The 6,847-nt window shown below is 38.7% G+C and overlaps 1 long non-coding RNA gene across 1 annotated transcript; it reads right to left on the reverse strand.

The window, feature by feature from the left end:
* Nucleotides 1-313: 313 nt before the first annotated feature.
* On the reverse strand, nucleotides 314-6,586 carry LOC120613290 (uncharacterized). Its single transcript, XR_005655655.1, has 2 exons — nucleotides 6,294-6,586; nucleotides 314-652 (listed from the first exon to the last, which is right to left on the reverse strand). It is a non-coding gene; the product is annotated as an uncharacterized LOC120613290 (long non-coding RNA).
* Nucleotides 6,587-6,847: the final 261 nt, after the last annotated feature.

The following is a 6,847-nucleotide window of genomic DNA, read 5'->3' on the forward strand; positions in this document are numbered from 1 at the left end:
ATGGAATCGAAAAGTTATTTTCCAAAACTAGCAACAGAAATCTTTAGCAAAGCGAGGGCTTGTAAAAGCGCAGACCTCAATACTTATTGTTGAAACAGATGATGGAGGTTACCTACTCCAACGCTCTCGTTTCCCAGGTAAGAAAATGGAACAGAGGTTAATGGTGCCTCATTCCAAGCCACACACCAAGTTAGTGGCGGCCAGAACTAGAAGCAGATCTCCTGACTCGCTGTTTTACAAGCCCCCCCGTACTCCTGCTGGGCCTCAGATTTCTCTCTGTGGCCTGAAGTAGTTAGCATTTCATCCATTCATCCTCAGTCATATATTCGTTTATTTATTCACCCCACAAAGTATATAGAGTGTTTTCTCTGTGCTGGGCATGGAATGGGAAGGACAGATATCATTCCTGCTTTCATGGAGCTTACAGTTTATTTAGATAAGCCATAAAACCAACAAACAAATAAAAAAGAAAGGAGCGCATAGTGAAAACTGCCATGATGAATACGGGGATATGAAAAAAAGCCTTAGCTTGGAGGTCAACGAAGGTCTCGAAGTTTCATTTCAGTCGATTCCTGGCTGGTGACAGTGAAGCAACTATGTCGAGAAAGCATTCCAGGGCCGAGGCCCCTAGAGGAGCAGGGGCTCGGAGAGTCTGAAGAACATAAAGAAGAACCATGAGAGGGAGGGAGTGAGAGGGGGCAATCTGAGGCATTGAGTGGAACGCTTAGATCAAAAAGTCTGGTTGAGCCATTAGGAAAGATGGTTGTAATGCCACACAGCAAGCTGGAAATCAGTCACGGTACAGTGTTGAGGGGAGGGGCGTGAGCGGGATATAACTATGAAAGCCATGACTGCAGCTATAGAATTCACACATGAAAAGCCTGTAAAGGAAATGATTGGAATGATTGGGTAGAGTGGTGGGATTATGGGTAATAATATGATTTTTTTTCCCCATTTCTTTAAAAATTATTCCCAATTTTTTCTCTAATTCGCTTCATTCCTTAACTGGAAAAACAATACGTAGCTGATACTTAAAAGAATAAATTTAAAAAAGGACTAGGCTCCTGGGTGTTCTAGATTAGATTTGGGTTACATTTTTTTTTTTCACTTAAATATTTAAGATGTTCAAAGGAATATATGCGTACAGATTTTTAAAAATCAAGTGGTACCATAAGACATTGAAAAATAGCCATCTGGCCCCACCCGTGCCCAGCCCCAGGTTCCATTTTCCTGAGGCAACATCTTTCAAGTCTTTTGGGCATATTTTTTCCTCACATTCAACCCCAAATTTCTAAATAACATGGTTACATTTTTATTGCTTAATTCTTCTACCTGTGTTAGATTCCACTCTTTCTTAGCCCCCATATCGGTTTATTCCCCTGTTTTCCTGGAGCACGGCCTCCTACAGCTTCTCACCAAGTGCATGCACAATAAACTTGCATGTTTAAATAAGCTTTTTTTCTATGCTCACATTTGATTGGTCATTTGGCTGTGTATGGAACTGTAGGAAATAGTTTTTTCTTCAGATGTTTGAAAGCATTGTTCCACTCTCTGTGAAGTTTAATTGTGGCTGTTGAAAAGTTTGATAACTTTCTCATTCCTGATTCCTTATACGTGACCTCTTCCTCCTATTTCCTACATCAGAGCTTAAAGGTTCTTCTCTTTACCCTTATTTTATTGAAATTTTTCTCAGTGTGACTTGGGGTGGAATTTTTATTATTATTATTTTTTATTGGGTACTCAATTGACTCTTTCAAACTAGGTACTTGTCCTTCAATTTGGGGGAATTTCTTTGTGTTATTTCTTTAATAATTTCTTTTCTTCATGCTTTTTCCTCTCTCCTTTTAGAACTCCTGTTATTTATATGATGGAACACTTGATTAATATTCACATTTTATTATCTTTTTTTGTACAATTTTCCATCTTTTTTCTTCTTCCTGTAATAGCTCCTTGACTTCTTATCATCCAGTTCTTTCTATTGAATTCTTAAATATCTGCTGTGATATTTTTAATTTTTAAGAACTATTTCTTGTTCTGTGGTTCTTCCTTTTTATTACATTGTTTTTCATAGTTGCGGAATTCTCTCTCACCTTTGGATATTAATTGCAGTTTGTTGTCGCTATAGTTTTCCTCTGTTCCTGCTTCATTTCATTTCCTCCAACTTCCTTTTTTTCAAATGTTTTTGTGCATTTGTTTTGGTATATGACTTTCACGTTGGGAGTGTTCCTCAAATGTCTGTTAACACACGGCCATATTTTTACATTTAATACAGAAACACAAAAGAGATGATGGGAAGCTCTGAGTGGGACGGGGCAAGGCTTAGTCCATGGATAGATGGACTTCCTTCGCAATAGGATGATGTTATGGACTGAATTGTGTCCACCCCAAATGCATATGTTGAAGCCCTACACCCGAAAGTAGCTGAATGTTCTATGAGAGAGAGAACCTGTAAAAGGTAATTAAAATTAAATGAGGTCATTAGGGTGGGTCTGTAATCTGATGGGACTGGTATCCTTATAAGAAGAGGTAGAGACATCAGAGATTTCTCCCTGCTTGCACACAGAGGAAAGGCAGTGTGAGGACACAGAGAGAGGCACCTTCTGCCCAACTGAGGAGAGAGGCCTCACCAGAAACCAAACCTATTGGTACCTTGATTTTGGACTTTCAGGCTCCAGAATTGTGAAAAAATACATTTCTGTTATTGAAGCCACCCAGCCTGTGGTGTTTTGTTATGGCAACCCTAGTGGAATAATATAGACAGGTGGGGACCTGTTGGTTTCCCTGGAGAACACTGCCCTCCCCCCTCAAATAAGAGCCTACAGATGTTTTCTGTTGAGTCATTCCATTTCTTCAGACACTGATCACCTAACCTTTCATCTGGGAGTTAGTGTGGGAGTGGTTATAACTCTGGAAGCTAGAATTATGGGAGCTAAAGCAAGATAAGGGGCTATGGGGAAGAGTTAAACCAAGGGGATTTCAGTAAGTTTTTCACTTAAGTCTGGTGTCCCCAAGGCCTGGCCCTTTAGACTCAGTTTCTCCAGAGAGGAAACCCTTCAGTCTCCTGGGATAGTGGAGAGATAGCCTTCTGGCTGAATATGTTGGGGGAAGGAATCTGGATCCAGTTATTCATTATACAAACTTTTAACCAATCTTCTGTTTTCAAGCCTCACCCTTCACACCTGCCCTCACACGTATGTGGTGCCTCCAGCCTCTGAGGCTTTCCAGGGTCCTGTGCTTGCATAGACTTGCTTCTTGTTGGCTTCCTGACCCTTCTCAACTTTTTTACAGGAATTTAGGAAAGTCCAGAAAGCTAAAACCTAAGTGGTTCCTACTTCTCCAAATGCTTTGCTTTAATCAATTGTGTCATTTAAAATATATTTGAAAAATATATTTACATATATGTATATTAAGAACATAATAATGCAGCGAACACCCATGAATATACCACCCAACTAAAAAAAAAAAGCAAAAGATTACGAATACCAGTGAGTTTCTTCTACGATGGTTGTTTCCTGAATAAGTAGATTCATGCTTTTCATTTCCTCCTTCTCTCTGTTCTCTCTTCTTAAGGCCCGATCACGCCATCTCACTTTGGCTTCCACGTTGGTAACCTCTCCCGCACAGTTTTCATTTCCTTCTTTCTTTATGTTTGTTGCACATAATTTACCTAGGATCTCAGTACATTTGGGCATAGAGTTTGTGAGAATGTCCAGTCTTTCATACTGCTGGAAAAGGAAGTCCCAAATTCCGTCTATATGCTTTCTATCTTGTAATGGTTCATTGATATTGCTGATTGTCTGTCATCAACTCTTCTGAGTTTGGGATTTCTTTTTTTTTCTTTTCTTTTCTTTTCTTTTTTTGCTTTCGTGATTTAAAACGTCTCAAGTTCCTTTTCTCTCATTTTAGAGGAGTTCTGGGAGAAATTTGATGAACACTTTGATTCAGTCTGAAATGTTTACATGGGAGTTGATTAAGAATCTTTTTTTAGAATTGTGTAGCCCTGCGTTAAGAGGTCTGATATCCCCAAGAAAGGACACTCGTGCAGAAGTCTACTCAAAGAGTCATTGAGTATAGTTTTTGCTTAGGTGAAATTATTGGAACAAATCCCTACATGGCATTCTAAGTACCCTCTTTTGACATTCTCTATCGTGAACCATCCTGTGGAGAGAGGGATGCATTCCAAGACTTACATAGATGGAAACCTTCACTTTGAAAATGCATGTTTTCATTTCATAATAAAACTTTTAGAAAAGAATATTAGTCATCTTGATTTAATAACTGAACAACTTAAGCTGGTTTAGAGATAAGGAAAGACCAAAGTATTCATATTAAACCCATTGTTCTTGTTTGTGAAGGAAAGGTCATGTCTTGAAATGGTCACTTCTTAATTTGAGAAACTGGAGAATCAGTCTACCAGTGCATAATCACTGCTGGGAGCTACTAGTTGAAGATAATGTTTATCGATTCCACAACTTCTTTGAACTGAATGTATTTTTGTAAGCCTAAATCTCGATTATGTGGAGTGCGAAAATATTTCACTGCAGGATATCAGTGTGGGCTGGTTTTATATCCAGACCGAAGCCCCGAGCAGCACATACCCCCACTGTTTCCTTTGTGAGCTAACAATCTGTCCACGGAGGTGAGCCCAGGTCATCCCTTTGCTATGATCAGTAGGGTCTTTCCTGGCAAGGCCCTGGCCCCTCCTGGCCCTGCCTACCCATGAGCAATGTGGCCCCTGGGGTGGGCTTGCTCTCCACTGTGACAAGCAGTCATCTGTCATAAAGCACAGGCTCTAATTACCCCTGCCATTAGCCTGCCCAGCAGGACTGCAGATGTTATTAACGGCCATGAAATTATCCAGTGCCTTTCAAAACTTCAGAGCCAGTCAGTGTTTGTCCCTGTGACCTCTCACAGCACTTCGCTTTTTTTTTTTCCATTTTGCTGCTGTATTGAACCTTAACCTTGAGCACAAATAAAAAACTAGGAGGAGCATGTCACTCTCCTCCAATTTCCCTTTCTCCCCTCATCAGCCCCCTAACCCCCTATTTATTTTGGGACCTAACTCAAAACTTTGCCTCATTGCTAGACTGTTTATTTTCAGGGAGCTCTCAATTATCTGAATGTGCCATTCTTTTGTGCCCCGGCCCATCTCATAGATTTTTTTTTTCAAAAAATTAAAAATAACTTGTTGCTCCTTATTAGAAAATCAATATATTTTCATGACTGGAAAAATTAGAAAAATGCAGATAAGCAGAAAGAAGAAGAAAAATCAATAATCTCACATTCTAGAGATAAACACTTAAAATTTTATGGTATATCTTTATAGACTTGTCTATATAAGCAGAGAAATATGTGATGATTCTGCTATAATAATAATATTAATAATAATTTACATTTGACTTCTTACTAAGTAATAGACACTGTTTGGATTACTTTTCCGTATATTAATTCACTGAATCACCTCAAGAATCCTGTGAAGTAGGTTTATTTCTATTTTCATTTTGCAGATGAGGAAATTAGCATGGACAGGTTAAAAATATTGCCCAAAGCCTCATAGCTATTTAAGTGGAAGAGGTGGAATTTGAACCCAAACAATCTGGCTTTCAGCTCTAAATTCTTAAATAATATGTTATAATGTTAGCTAACCTTTTCTTAAATTTTATAAACTCTTAATATCTTTCCATGTTACTCAATGCACCACATAATTTTGAATAATTGTGAAGACTGAATAGAATTTCAAAGTATGAATAAGCTGAAATTTCTTTAACCAAACATTAGAGTGGTTTTCCTTTTCCTGTCTTTATTTTATTTTTTGCTATGATCAACAACACATGGATTATTTTTAAATGAGATAATTCCTCAGGAATACGACCTTAGGGAAAGCAGAAGATAAACAATATGAACAAAATTCAGTTTATTTTATGTTTGTAAATGATAGTTTGATGCACTCCTTGGTTCTATTATTCTTAAGAGATAATTACCTACTTAAAAATGCTGGTAATTATTGAACACTTTCTATGTGTAAGCCATATCCTAGTTGTCCTGTTAGGTAGGTGCTGATATTTATTCACAAGTAATTTAGGCTCAAAACGAGATTTTGGTGAAGTCTCAGAGGTTGAGGGGACAAGACTTTTTCAGTGTCTCTTCCTGTTATATAATGTCTTTTTTTTTCCCTGTTATTCCCAATTGAGCATCAGTTTTTCTTGTCTTGTCTTTTTCTTTTCTACCTCCCCCCTCCTCCCCTCCTCGCCCCAGCCCGCCCCCCTCCCCGAACCCAGACATTCTGTGCTCACCTTCATTTGGAAATTCGTCAACTGTGAGTATTCAGAAACTCTAACGTAGCTTCCATCTAGTCCCTTTCTGGAAAGACATTCTGGCCTGCCATTTTTGTCTCATCTGAGTTGTAGAGCAGGTCTACATTTAGCTGGTAAATCCACCATGGCAATATTTATTTAGAATTTTTAGCTGATTTTCAGCTGGTCTTTATAAAATATATTTGAATTGTCCTCCAGCTGATAGAATGGACTGAAAATATCCAACTTCATAATAGACCCATTCTTCCATGAGCGAAGAGGCAGACCTAGGTTTCAGGCAAGTCACTGATTGACTAGTATGTGGGCAGAGATCATGTTCGTTTATTAACTTTTCCACTCTGTGCAGTGATGCCTAGCACACAGGAGACACTGGAGGCCTATTTGTAAAGTCGACGAAGTCTTAGGAAATCTGGCTTCTAGTTTCAGTTCTATTGCAGATTAGCCGTTGGAGTAGAGTTAATTACTAACCACTCGGCCCTTCAGCTGCCTTTTACATCTTACCCTCTTTGTAAATTTTGAAGACCCAGTGAAAT

The sequence above is a fragment of the Pteropus medius genome, unplaced genomic scaffold (assembly GCF_902729225.1).
Source record: "Pteropus medius unplaced genomic scaffold, Ma_sr-lr_union100, whole genome shotgun sequence".
NCBI classification, from domain to species: domain Eukaryota; kingdom Metazoa; phylum Chordata; class Mammalia; order Chiroptera; family Pteropodidae; genus Pteropus; species Pteropus medius.